The following is a 14,992-nucleotide window of genomic DNA, read 5'->3' on the forward strand; positions in this document are numbered from 1 at the left end:
AAATTTTGCAACGCTCGAGTATGCATACGGCGTTTTTCATATACGTTTCAGCATTCCTCGTCTTCGACACAGGAGAGCGTAACTCCATTTCTCATAATATATGAAATATTGACTCAAATGATTCAATTTTTTACGAGAATAAATCTATGTAATTTTTGTTAAACATTTGTCTGATTTAGAAAAATTGGTGAAATTTATGGTCAGAAACACTCATAATTCTCCTGGTAAAACTCCAATTTGCGTGGAGAGATCCGGCAACATTGAAATGTACTTACGTTCTTTCGTAATTGATATCCGTGCAAAAGACACTGATATCGATGATAACGCCTTTATGGAACTATTCGTGTTCGTCGGACGTCCGTGTTGCATACTAAAAATTGAAAGCGCTCCGGTCGTTGAGGACTCCTGGGATATGTAAGATGAGAACGCATTAAAATCAGAAAAAAAGGAGAAGGAGATAGAGGGGAAGGTGAAAAAGATAATGAGTACTGAGGTGAAGAAGATAAAAAGGGAGGAGAGGAGAAAATAGGGGCAAAAATTATTTCTTTTCTCTCGTCGTTTCCTTCCTCTTCTCCTTGTTTCCTTTTTCCCTCCATCATCTTTCTCCTCTGCTCCTTTTTTCCTCTTCAAATTTTAAGGGAACGACGCTCAAAAAGGGTCAAGAACCCTAGCAGCTATACAGGAATTGTGCGGCACTATTCTGCCGTGCTATGGAAAAACGCCGTATGAGCCTTCAGGCGTTGCCAAATTTCCTTTGAGAAAACCCGAAGTTTCTGGTTAACCTATGAATATTTGTCTTCTATTTTTTCAGATAGTTTTGTTCGCAATATCAGCTAAAGTTCCTGAAAATCTCAAAGAAAAATATTCATAACATTCCTTACAAATAAACATTTAATAGAAAGAAATTTTGCAACCCTCGAATGTTCATACGGCGTTTCAGTATTAGATCAACGTGTTTAAGCTTCACGTACAACAGAATCCATATTTGAAGCGGGACTTTTCAGTTAGAGTCTTCGATTCAATCATTGCGTAGAATCCGTGGGCAAAGAAGTGCGAAAAACGGCAACGCAAGCGAAACACAAATCAAAGCTCAGATTCCGAAAGGCGACTTGAAAGGCCGTCGGCGGTGATGGTGCGGGCTCCTGGGCGGCTAAGGAGGCCCATTTGGAATTATGACACGTACACACAAGCGTGTATGTTTTCCTGCTGCCGGCCCGGGGAAAATTTAATAAACTCGGCGAATCCAGGTCCCGCGCCACGCAATGCATTGGCCGGGGCCGCGTAATGCAATTTACGTGTCCGAGTCATGGAGCGGCGGCCGAGGCGCGGACCACCTCGCACCCCAAGGCCGAGAGCCGGAGTCGGGGACATTTCGAATGCACCGTGTGTGCAAGGCGCATTATCGCGGCAGAACATGCAACTGGTTATGAACGGGTGCGACTCTGATCGAAGACGAGCGGATCGACACCTGCCACCTTGGTCCGGAGAAAAATAGAGATGTTGCATGTGTGAGGGATTTGCGATTTCACAATTGGTTCGTAGGTAAAAGTTCGGGAGAAACACGATGATGCCACTGGTTTTCTCTGAAATTAACTCCCAAGCTCAAAAAAAGCTCTCAAGTTGAGGCCGAAATTGGGGGGATATCCCACGCTATCCTGAGATTCCACCTCTACATCAAGACAAACTCTCCATGCAAAGATAGGGAGCAAATACATTAGCAGGGCTGTCGTGTTTTCAGTTTTAGAGTCCCCAAATAAAGTGGCAGCCCTGTCAATGTATTTGCTCCCTATCTTTGCATGGAGAGTTTGTCCTGATGTAGAGGTGGACTCTCAGGATAGCGTGGGATACCCCCTCCATTTTGGCCTCAACTTGAGAGCTTTTTTTGAGCTTGGGAGTTGATTTCGGAGGAAACCAGTGGGACCATCGTATGTTTCTCGCGAACTTTTACAAAAGTATCAACAGTCAAATCGCAAATTCCTCACACATGCAACATCTCCATTGCCGTGTAACGCTAGTGACCATTCTGCGGGTTGGTCGTTGAAATTGATAGATAAAGCGATGGAAAAACGCTTTAGGCCAAGAAGTCAAGAAGGCCAACGGGACACGTGACGCACGTGGAGGAAGGCCTTCGGAACGGAAATCAGGGGGTAAGGAAATTAGAGAGGGAAACAGGAATTGAGAGGTTAAAGAAAAGAAAGAAGAAATAGCCCTTTCTTGGAGGTGTAAAATGAAAAAAGCGCTAAAAATTACCCCCACATACCAATTTTCATTGATATTGATTGATAAACATTGTCACAGTGTTAGAAAGACGATCTTTTTTCTCCAACTTCGGGGGACCGTGGCCCCCAGGGAAAGTTTTTTTGCAATAAAAAGTTGCACCACGAAAACGTCTTTTTTTCGCCCAGAGAATCGACTCCTTCAATTTGTTCGTACATAATCCTGGGACACCCTGTATACCATTTAATATCCCGAAAAATGCCTGAAGAATACACCCGCGTAAAAGCTTTCCCACCGCTGCTTGACGACGAAACCCTGTTGCCCGAAATCAGATACGCGTGTTTCGCCTTAAAACGGGGATCCTGCGGTAGGGGAGGGCATGAGTTGTGACGTATCAGATCGCCGAACATCGCACCACGCCATGCACGTAATCTACCAGGGAAACGTCACCACGGGTGAATTTAGAAGGCATAGTTGCGGCGTTGACAAGTCCACCGTAAAATTAAGACATTTCAAGGTGGCGAGAGAGCGAGGATCTGGAAACTTGGACGTGGGGAATTTTCAAGGGCTTGTTGGGCTCCGCCTGGCGTCCATAAATCGGAAGATATCCTGCAGAGCTGTTTGCAGAGTGACTGAGCTTTGGTCGCTCAAGTGGTTATAATGCTCGGTGAATGTTATCCTTATCGAAAGTACACTGAATTGAAATCCGCGGTAATGTTGCGCATTCAAGTTGAGGGCAAATAAAAACCATGCGTAACTTTGGTCTGTAGATGCGAGCGCGAAAAAAACTTTGGTTAAACGAACCGAGTAGTACAGTAGACGTTTATTCAGTTCACACTTCGATTAGTGAAGCATGCCGTTGTGTCTATCCCTATGTCTATCAATAGGTCAGTAAACCTGCCACGTTTAATTATTGCGTAGTGATTTATTGTGTATTTTTGGGAAAACTTCTTTTGAAAAGTTCAAAAACTCCAAAGAGTACTAAACGCGGCCGAAAGGCGGGAAAATTATTAATTATATTTATTAATTTTTTAATTGTATTTAATATTTAGGCATTATTTTTCGAGATATTGGTTAATGTAAATATTCAGCTCTTCAACAAATACACTCGAGCGTTGCCTGTCTTTGGGACTTTTCAAAGAAAATACTTCGTAACTTTCAGGCGAACTTTTACACATGGGCTGGTCATGCTGTATCCCAAAGATCCCCCTTGACGAGGTTCTTTTCTGCTTTCACAACAAAAGATTTCTAGCTTTACCCATAACAACAGATGGGGAGATCTTTGTTGGCGCTCAAAAAATCGCCTCTGGAGCACCTGAGAGACCATTCTAAAAAGAGACGTAAAAAAATGAGGTAAGATACGGAAATAAATTCCGGGGCCGCGAAGCCAAGCCGTGAAGAATTGAAGATCGGAGTTTTCGGCGCTCACGTCATTATCAACCTCCATTTTTCAATTGACAGTCGAACAACTCGAGCTCTAAGTTACCCGGAGCAAATGAAGGAGCTTAGTCGGTTGCTGTTCGGCAATTAGTTCGACCAGATTCGCCTTGAGAAGAACAAATTGACCCATCCACTGATAAGACTCGGTGGTTTAAGCTCGGAGGCAGAAACCCGATTTTGGTGGAAAATAAATTTGGCTCGTGTGGTTTGGGACAGGGCGATTTTTTACCACTGCAGTCTTTTACGAATGCATCCACGTCGGTTCGATGTACCGCTAACACATTGGCGGATCCAGCGAATTGGCAAGATTGTATTTTCTCAATATAAACCTGTGTAAATGTATCGATTCTTGGAGGAGCCAGGTGTTCTTTCGAGAATCGATTATGTAGCATAGGTTTATATGGAGGATATATTGCTGCATGGATTCGCCTCTGAGCAGTCACATGTGCAGTCGCTTGTGCTGAAGAGAAACTGTTGCGCTCAGGAAAAACGTCTTATGAATATCCAATTGCCAACATTCTTCAGATAAAACTCGAATGTCCTTCTCGTGATTATTTTTTCTTTTTTTAGAGGATTTTATTCGTCTATTTGAGAACCATAAGGTGGTGTACTCATAATTTATGACTAGAATAGGCAAGATGGCGCTTTAAGATGAGATAGCTTAGTTAAGAAAGAACGCCGTATAAACTTGCGAGAATTGCCAAATTTTCCCGCATAAAGTACCTCTTTTGTGGAAAGTTATGAATATTTTTCTTTGAAATTTCCAGATATTTTAAATTAAATTGCGAGTAAAAGTATCCGAAAAATCTGAAGATGAATATTCACAATTCAAACGATTCATATAAATTTGATGAATTTCGTGTTTAAGTGGAAACTGCTGAGTGAACTGAACACGAAGATGTCCTTGCTTCATGAATTGAACAATTATTAATCTGCTATAATACATGTGTTTAAATTGGAAATGCCGCCAGATGACGTCTCCAGGCGGTGCGTTTCCTTATTTTCAAATCGATTTTTGAACTATTTCCCATATCAGAAAAAAAATATAAAAAATGCTGTGAAATCAGCTCTTCAAGTACTTTCAGATGAGGCAATAAAAAATTTGCATGCAAATTCTCCATTCCTTGTTTTCATTTTCAATTCTTGCCCGTGGGTGTCACGACTGTTTTTTAATTTAATTTAAGATTTTCCCACTGACAACGTCCGCAAATTCACGATATCTCGACCCCGAATCCCGGCGCTAGCCCGGTTCCGCGGGCCAATGGCACAGCTCTATCCCGGCGGAGGAAGTGACGCTAAGCGGACTCGGCAGCGAATGAGCACTAGATTAAACAATCTGTCAGCTTCTGTCACGGGCAGTAAGCACGATAAGAAATCGCACGATAAATAAACAATAGAAAGGGCAGGGGGCACTGGGGGCAGCCAGGAATGGGCGGGCAATGGGAGATAGGTTCCCGTTCTCAGGACGAATATTAATTACCCACGTAATTTACATCTCGCCGCCACCGACGCAGACCGCCGACTTGGGGCCTGTGGAGTTCCAGCCGAGGACAGAACTCGCGGCCGGTGTCTTGATACTACTGCTGTTTGCTCGGCGTTCGATTTAAACGAAAATGATTTTCGGCACTGGGGAAAAAAACACATTGGATCTAGAGTCCAGATTCTTGAAAACACTGACAAGAAAAAGGACTCTTGATTCAATCAGAGTCTAGCTTAAATCAAGAACCAAGCCTCTTAATTTAAGCGGATTTCGTTTTAATTCAAGCAAAAATCCGATTTAATCAACAGTATTTTTTCTTGTCAATGTTATCAAGAGTCTGGACTCCAGATCCAATGTGTTTTTTCCCAGTGCACGTTGGCTAAAAAACTCCAACATACTGTCTTAAAGTCAATATGTTTAGAAGATCTAGCACTTATAATCTTAGCCTTGTAATTGAACTGAAATTTGAAATTAAGAACTAAAATAGACCACTAAACCAGGTAGGAATTTCAGCATTTTGATACATGTTACTGGATCAAAATTTCACGTAGAGCACGATTCTACAATTCTACATACAGACGCTTTATATCACTCCTTGGCGCTCTACCCATCGGGCATTGAACACCTCAACATTTCTGCTTCAATCCCATCCTTCCAACCTCAACGATTCTAACATCTAAAATCACTGAAATCAATCACTGGAAAAAAAAGAACACATTGGATCTAGAGTCCAAACTCTTGAAAATATTGACAAGAAAAAGGACTCTTGATTCAATCAGATTTAAGCTTAACTCAAGAACCAAGCCTCTTAATTTGAGCGGATTTCCTTTTGATTTAAAAGTAAATCTGATTAAATCAAGAGTCCTTTTTCTTGTCAATGTTTTCAAGAGTCTGGACTCTAGATCCAATACGTTTTTTTTCCAGTGTATGAACGTTCACAGATTGGCTGCCCTAGAGGTCCAAGACTCGATCGATCAAACCTAACCTCTAAAATGACCGAAATGCCCAAACTCTCCCTATCCGGGTGCCCCAGTCAGCGCTCAACACCGTTTCACGGCGCGGGGGCGGCCCCCGGGGGGGGGGGGGGGGGGTGGCGGCTAGGGGGGTCGCGGAGCCAGAACTCAGAAGTTGTCGCTGCGATGATGATGTGCGCGATAATGTCCGGGCGGGCGACAGTGGCGCGGCGCGACGGCGAGATTTATCGTCGCCCGCTCGCATTATTCAGACTCCCGACTCGTGTTATTAGTTGTGATCCTTCCTAATGCTCTCTTCTTCCTCGGCCCGGGCCCCCGGACGCGGCGAGTCGGTGACGGGTCCCACTTCGGAGTTGCACTTGGGCAATTCTCGCCCCCCCCCCCCCCCCCCCTCGGCTGGGACTCGTGCTCCCGCGTTCCCGCGTGTCCCGCGTCGGGGCGCACGGTGGAGCTCTGCCGCGATAGCGAAAAGAGCAGTAAGAGTAAAAATGAAGTTTAGAGAAAACGGGCTCAGAAACTTCTGACCGGAAAATTTTGTTGAAAGAAGCCTCTGTTCTTTGTCAAATTGCCACTAATCGTCCAAAAGCTCCGCACTCTGGCTGGATTATTTTCGCAACTCTATACAATTTTTGCTCATTGATGGTCTATTTTTCCGGAAATCATCATGATTTGGTCTCTTTTTGGGTCTAATATTGACGCATACATAGGTCTGAGGATGTTTCAGGTAAATCCTGCGTATCTTTGGTCACTGAATCCGAATCGGGCGTTGACCACCTAAACAGCCCTGCGCGTTTTCCGGAGGAGATGAAAAAGTGCCAACAACTTTTGCACTTTTCCAATCATGTAGGATTGAATTTTCGTGGGAACGGAAAAACTACTATTATAAAAAGTGTGTGATACATATTATGTGTGTGATTTGATCCAAAATGTCTGAAAATTTCAAGGAAAAATATTCATAACTTTCTTCAAAAATAAATAGTATCTGAGAGGAAATTTGGCAACATTCGAATGCTTATATGACGTTTTTACTACGATCCATGAACGTAGTCCAGCGCAAGTGGCTTACTTGCATCTTCTGAAGCTCCATAGATCATCGCTCCTCTGACGTAAGGGCGTATCCATACTTCCCTGCGATTCCTGTTCTCCGTTCGACTCCATGCTTTCCGGAGCCCATGTGGAAATAGAGATAAGCCCTATCGTCAGAGGAGCGAAGAGATGCCTAGCGACATGGTCCACTGTGCGGCGTTGCGTAGGGTCGGGGAAGTCGCCCAGCGTGGACTCCGGATGGGTCTGCTGATGGGGATGGTGATGTTGCGGACCGCCGCGAAACTTGCGCGTGCTTTGCGATGTATAGATTCATCTGCCACTTAAACCTATGGAAAAGAATCGTAAGCAGGATGTTCGCAGCGAGTACCTTAATAATCGATTCTTTACCACGGCTTCAAATGTGGAAATATCGATGATCGACCATTCAGGCCTCGCAACTGGTGCAGGGAGCCCAGCGGACTGATTATTGAAATTGATAGACAAAGCTATAGACAAAGAAGACATGGGAGGTATGGAGCGATCCTATCGGTTGAAATGTGTGGTTCTTATAGACTAAGGGAGAAAATGATAGGCTAACTGTCGGGTTTCTCGTGGGTTGCCGTTAGTTAGTCTATTCCTACTGCCTTTGTCCATTGTAACCACCAGCTTCCACCAATAGGTTCCCTCCATATCGCTTTTGTCATCTTTGTCTATAGCTTTGTCTATCAATTTCAATAATCGGCCCGCAGGGAGTAGGCGCGTTTTATCGCGGAGTACCACGCTTAAGGTACGAAACCGTTTGGATTTTTACCGATCGAAGTTACAGGCAAAGAACGAAGCGTCGTTTCCCACATGAAGGAACGTATTTTCATTCGAAGATTGCAAAATGAACCTGAGTAATTCAATTTTCTCCAAGAACGTACCTGTGCAATTTTCCCCTAAAAAGTGTCTGCTGTTTGCATGAGCTCGAAGGAAAGATCAAGAAATGCTTAAGATTTTCCTTTTGCCCGGAGAGACATTTCAACACAAAAGTTTGGTTATAAAACACAAATAACCCTAGCTTTAGGTTGGCAATTTCAAGAGAAAATGCCAGCTATTTTTCTTGAAAAATTTTAATAAAAAAGAGTGGTGAACACCAACGTCGCAATCGGAGGAATCCATTTTCCCAGTCTCTTCATTGTATTCTGCGTCAAATTCATTCCGCAAACTGTACCAAAATCAACTTATTTTTGTTGGTTTGTGTTTCCCTTCCTACATTAACAAAAAAAAAAAAAAACCACAAGAGCAAATATTTTTATCAGTGTAAAAATGCAATCACAAAGGGATGCGTGGCAACATTGAAACGTAAGTACGTTCTTTAGTGAGGGAGACGAAAAAATAAGTGCCACTAAATATCTCAAAATCTCTGGTGTAAGTCAGCGTAAGCAAATTTTCATATAATAAGGTCTCGAAATGATGAGGCAACTTGCATTTGTCAATACGCTTACTTTTCTGCGCATGCGTTAAAGTCTCTGAATTGGCTCCTGCATTCATCTTAGCGATCTCTCGCGTGGCTCAGCATGGTCATATTATTAAAAAATAAATGTATGCATGACTCAGGTTTTTGTATATTACATGATAAAATTGTGGATTTTCACATTTGAACAATATAAATTTACATTCGTTGTCACAGTTCGTTTAAAAGATCTGCCGGCCCGATTTTCATGGTTTCTGTATAGCTATCAGTGGCGGAGCGTGAACGATTATCGATATTTCTCCATTTGAAGCCATGATAAAGAATCGATCATTAACGTGTTCGTTGCGAACACTCTGTCTATCAATCCTCACCCATAGGTTTAAATAGGAGATTAATCGATTTATCGCAAAGCACACCACGCCACTGGTAACTACACTGAAAAAAAAAAAAAAAAAAACACATTGGATCTAGAGTCCAAACTCTTAAAAACATCGACAAGAAAAAGTATTCTTGATTCAATCAGAATCTAGCTTAAATCAAGAACCAAGCCTCTTAATTTCAGCGGATTTCGTTTTGATTCAAGCAAAAATCCGATCGAATCAAGAGTATTTTTCCTTGTCAATGTTTTCAAGAGTCCAGTACTCTAGATCCAATGTGTTTTTTTTTTTTTCTCCAGTGTATCGATTGGCAACAGTACCTGGATCCTGGATGAGTCCCGCACTCTATTTAGATTAATTTTGGGGGGGCCCTTATAGCGCTCATTGGGGTTTGGGCCGCGTAGAGGCCCGGCGGCGTGCCCCTATCTCAGCCTAGCTAAGTGTGCATCGGAGTCTTCCGCCCCCTGAAGTCTTCGAGCTTCCTTCAATTGCCAACTTTCCGCCGAAAATTCCAGTTGCACTGAAACACAGAGCAATGATAGTGTGATTTCTCGTGCCGACGTGACAACACGAGATTCGGTCTCGGCTGGAATCGATGACAACGGCGGTAAACTTTGACAGGCGACAACGCGACAACAGCCCTCCGGAATGTGAGCGCGCGGCGCAAGGAGCAGCGTGTAACAGGAAGTCCCAACCCCCGGAGTAAAACGGGATCTGCGTCCTCCTCCGAGGGCGACGCCGGCCGTGGTGGTGAAGCGATGAGATGCAACGCTACGGCCCGTGCGCCGGCATTTTTTAAAGAGGTGGCTCATTCCGTGCGATGAAAAAATAATCTCATTAGGTAGCTAATACACTTCCTGAAGAGGGCGTATACTACCAGACACAAGTTGGATCGCATTCGGACGTATCTCTGCCAAACGGAACTATGTGCATTATGACGTGAGCCTTGCTATGTATATTTTCTCATGGGTGTCAGGGGTCATGCCTTAATGCACCTCGTTCCGTTTGGCAGAAATACGTCCATTCAGCGAAAAGGAAGCAGTGCGATTACACACTGAAAAAAAAATCTCGGTGTATTTACTGAGAAAAGGGTAAAATTACCAAGAATTCAGGGTTCTATTTGATCCCAGTTTTTTCACGGTAAAATTACCATTTATGGAATTGGTAATTTTACCAAGAATTCTTGGTAAAATTACCAAATCTCAGTAAAATTATTGAACTATCTCGGTAATTTTACTGGACCTTGGTAAAAACACCGATATTTTTTATCGACTGTGATAGAATTACCGAGATAAAATGGCAAAGTTACCGGGAATCAATTACCGATAAAAGTGGTATTCTTACCTGAAAAAACAGTAAAAATATCGGTTTTTAGGTAAGCCTACCAGTCTGTCTTGGTAAAATTACCAATAATTGGTAAAAAAAGTGAGATGGTAAAGGTACCAACGGACCTTGGTAAAAACGCTGAGAATTTTTTTCAGTGCAGTGTTTTCAAAATCATGAAACTTTTCCTTTACTTTTAAAAATACTCAGTGTATGTACAGTATTAAAATATACACAATTATTTTCCTTTAAAATTAACAATTTACTGTGGGAAGCCAAAACCATTTGCTATTCTGGGAATTTCGTAGATAATTATGAATGAGCAACATTTTTACTACACTGTAATTGCGCTGGTTACTTTTTTCTAAATGGGATCCGGTTGTTGATCATGCAATGGACCACATTTTGCAATAAGGAACTACTATTTCTGGCTCATTATCGAGAGAGCGTATGTACCATTAGTTTCCTCATGAAGATAGGTGGTTCTATGGAAGATCCAGAAATTGTAGCTCCATATGGCAAACTGTAGTCCACATGATCCCAGCCAAGGTGACGTCATGCCTTTACCTTACACGGAGTATCTTCACTGAGATAAACTTTGCGTTGAGATAATCTTTGTCACCAAAGATGGTGACGATGACAACATTTTCTAAAACCTGGTTTTTTCAAAATTCCTCTAATCAAACGTCAATGAACTGAATTAAAACAGCAAAATTTTCCCCCACTGCAAACTACAAAGCTTGACGGACAGGCTTGACGGAGTGTGCTCAGAAGTGGGGGCGCAAGGCTCTAGAAAGGTTCTTTTGGTTGAAGTGGTTCAAAATCTCAGCTGCTAATTTAAATTTTATAGAGGAAGAGGGAACAAAACCACTACTATAAAAATAACACAAACGGAACCAACACAACGAGGAAATAGAGCAAGGGAAAGGACGCGCGTTGATAACGGCGCAGAGATACAACTATTCGTCCTCGACGGATGTCCGTGTTGCGTCTGCACAACTGAAGGCGCGATGGCGCGCTGCGTGAACTCGCACAGGTCCGCTCAATGCTGCCGATGAGATGTTGTCCAGATTCAGCAGAAAAGTTTAAAAAAAAGGCCGGATTACACGCACTATATCTTCGGCTGTGTTCTTTTCGTAGCCTTTGAAGCACGACTATAAAAATAGGACAAGCGAATTCACCACAAAGTGGAAATAGAGCAAAGCAAAGGACGTGCGTTGTTAACGGCGCGCGGCGCAGAGATACAACTATTCGTACTCGATGGATGTCCGTGTTGCGTCTGCAAAACTGAAGGCGCGATGGCGCGCTGCGTGAACTCGCCATGTTGCGCTCTATGCTGCCAATGAGGTATCGTAATGCTCAGATTTGACAGACAAGTTAAAGAACGAGGTTGGATTACGTCTTTCCTGTCCTCTTCTTATTTCTGAATTTTTTTGTTTAGAATATTGTAAAATCATGAATAAAGATTTGGTAAAAGTTTCTCCGAAATATCTGCATTTCCTTTCCTCATGATTGATGAAATGTTTGTGGAGATTCCAAGACACTGGAGTTGAGAGGTTCTCTTTCTCACCCAGCGTTTCATTTGACCTTATTTTCCGTAAAACAGCATTGATCTACCATTTAAACCTACATATTGGAAGGGTCGATAAACAAGGTGTTTGCAACGAACACCATAATAATCCATTTTTTACCATAACTTCTATCGGAAAAATATCGATAATCGATCATTCACGCCTCGGCGCTGACATAGTCATATCACTCTAATTGTTTAAGAGCAAAATAGGCCCCGCAGTGAGATGAATTTAGGATTTAACTTTGAGAGTCTCAACAACATACGCCAGAGATGGAAAACAATTATTGAGATTTCATGGGAATAAAAATGAAAAATTGATCGCTATCATCGTAATTTTTAGTTGTGATCCTCGCATCGGCATAATGAGGCATTTTCTCTGTGGTGTGTCTGAAAACCACAAAGGAATTTACATAATTTTTTCGTAACCACTGAAATATTTGAAAAGTAACAATTAAGAGGAGCAAGGAAGAGTAACATTGTGCTCAGGAGGAATTATGATCATAAAAGAGAAGAAAAAAAATCAGACCAAAATTAGAATTCCGACACATGCGATGATGAGTCTTGTGACATAGCTAAGTTTATAACGTGATTAAGAAAAAATTCTGCAAGAACCGCAGCATTTCGCCTCAAGATAGTGAGCTCGTTAGCAAGCCAAGATGAATTTATAATTTATCGGACGAAACAATTTGAAATATTTTCTCCGTCAAGTGTTCCCACAGGAGTTTCGCCCGACGTGAGAAAAATACAATTATCGAACGCTCGAGAAATAAAGGCCGATGCATTCGCGGTGATAGGTGAAAAATGTTTTCACGTAGATAAAATATCTCGGAGCCAGCAAGGCTTGAACAAGCTGGAGTGCTCTTGTAAACTCGCAATCAGCGCATGACCCGCATATAACGAACGATGAAACAAACTTATTTTTCTTACGATTGGAAGGATAAATATTACACGCTGTGATGCCGCTTTGAGGAATATCTTCATCAAACCTCATCAGTATTACGACTGTAATTTCATATCAAGGCACTAAACTCGCGTAAATTTTTTGGTTAGATTGACCTCTTTGCGCCTTTCTTGAGGCATTTTGTCAGATTTTTGGCCCACCTAATCTTACCAACAAATTGTTAAGAGATGGCTCCGCGGATATTTAGTACATTCTCCCCTTACCGCGTTACCCTAACCTAACGTACACTGGGAAAAAAACACATTGGATCTAGAGTCCAGACTCTTGAAAACATTGACAAGAAAAAATACTCTTGATTCAATCGGATTTTTGCTTGAATCAAAACGAAACCCGCTTAGATTGGGTGTGTTTTTTCTTGTCTTGATACCCGCGGTTGTATAGTTTTAAAATGTTCAATCTAAAGACATCCTGTACAATGAAAAAAAAAGTATGGTAATATCTCCCTGATTCTACTTGACACTACTTGTAGTCATACTTGATTTTTTACATAATGATACCATTTAGTGAAAATAACCAGAATTATGGTAGTATTCACCAGAATTCTATTGGTACTTACCATAGTATACCATACAGTCCAGTCTTTATTGTCGTACTGGCTTCACTGTGTCCGAGTTTGGTAAAATCTACTATATTTTTTTCCCAGTGTATATTGTTTTATTTATTTTACTCACACTGGATCGAGAGTCCAGACTCTTGAAAGGCCAGACTTTGTCGGGCTCCTGTGGTGTAGTGGTTGTAGCGCTGGCTCTACAATCAGGAGGTTCCAGGTTCGATTCCCGGCTAGGCGACCCGAGTTTGATGGTCTCAAACAACGGTTGCCCTGGGCTGGTACATGGTAGGGACGGAGGAGGGAGGGGCTCTAACTGAAAGCGCAAGGATTACCACTTGTATGGTATTTGAAGTAGTAAAAAAAAAAAAAAAAAAAAAAAAAAAAAAAAAAAAAAAAAAAATCGACAAGAAAAAGTACTATTGATTTAATCAGAATCTAGCTTAAATCAAGAACCGAGCCTCTTAATTTAAGCGGATTTCGTTTTGATTCAAGCAAAAATCCGATTGAATCAAGAGTATTTTTTCTTGTCAATGTTTTCAAGAGTCTGGACTCTAGATCCATGTGGTTTTTTTTCCAGTGTAATTAATAAAAAATTTAACTAGACTTGGCAATGATGTGCATTGACCACGTATCGATAGCTCGAAGCTCCCGGCGACGAAAAGGAAAGGAACGGGGTCAACAAGGTATCGCGTTGACTCTAACGGAAAACATGTCGAAGAGGGAATAAAAGCAGGGGCAATTACAGATAAGAAGCAGAATGGCCGGGAAATAAGAGGAATTCGGGAACTCAGGGGGGAACACTTCAAAATTACTACCATCAATAATTCCATCGTAAATATTCAACCGGTCGGTCGTCCGCCCGATGCGACGCGGCCGAGGTGATGTTGAGTGCGACGTGTTTTAAAAAATAATAAAACGGTGATCAGGACGAGCAAACAAACAAACGGAAAATCGATCGGTATTCGAATAAAACCGAAATCGGGCTCTTCTCTACGAAAATTAACGTTGCGGCCTAGCCGGATCTTGTGGGAATATCCTGGTTTTCCAGGATTTCAACTTCACTGTTAAAAATCCCGGCGCGATTCGCACTTACTCAGTTGCAATGGACCGGTAGACAAGGCACGAATTTCAGCATTCTGATACACGTTTCGTGACCAAAATTTCACGTAGAACACGATGCGCACAACGAAAATTACCGAAATCATCTCCTTACGAAGATATTTAATGATTCTTGATGCGTGAATTCAAACCACCCGCTCATGAAAACTCAATGCTCTGTGAGTCAAATCGCACACTAAAAATTACCATGACATGTTCTACGATGAGAAAATCTAGCAACTTCAATCTTGGCGCTTTGGCTCAGCTGTAGCAAGTTGCTTATAGCAAAATGCTCAGTGCTCTACGTGATTCACATCGCGCGCTAAACGTTATCATGAACGTCTCTGCAATAAAAAAATCTGGCAACCTCAATCCTGACACTTTGGCTCAGCTATAGCAAATTACTTAGAATTCGAAGAACTTATGGTGAGAAATGAACATTGCTCGATTGAGAAGCTTGCTGAAACCGTTCGTAGTGCGCGATTTGACTCACGAAGAGCATTGAGTTTCTTGTGAG

The sequence above is a fragment of the Bemisia tabaci genome, chromosome 10 (genome assembly GCF_918797505.1).
Source record: "Bemisia tabaci chromosome 10, PGI_BMITA_v3".
NCBI classification, from domain to species: domain Eukaryota; kingdom Metazoa; phylum Arthropoda; class Insecta; order Hemiptera; family Aleyrodidae; genus Bemisia; species Bemisia tabaci.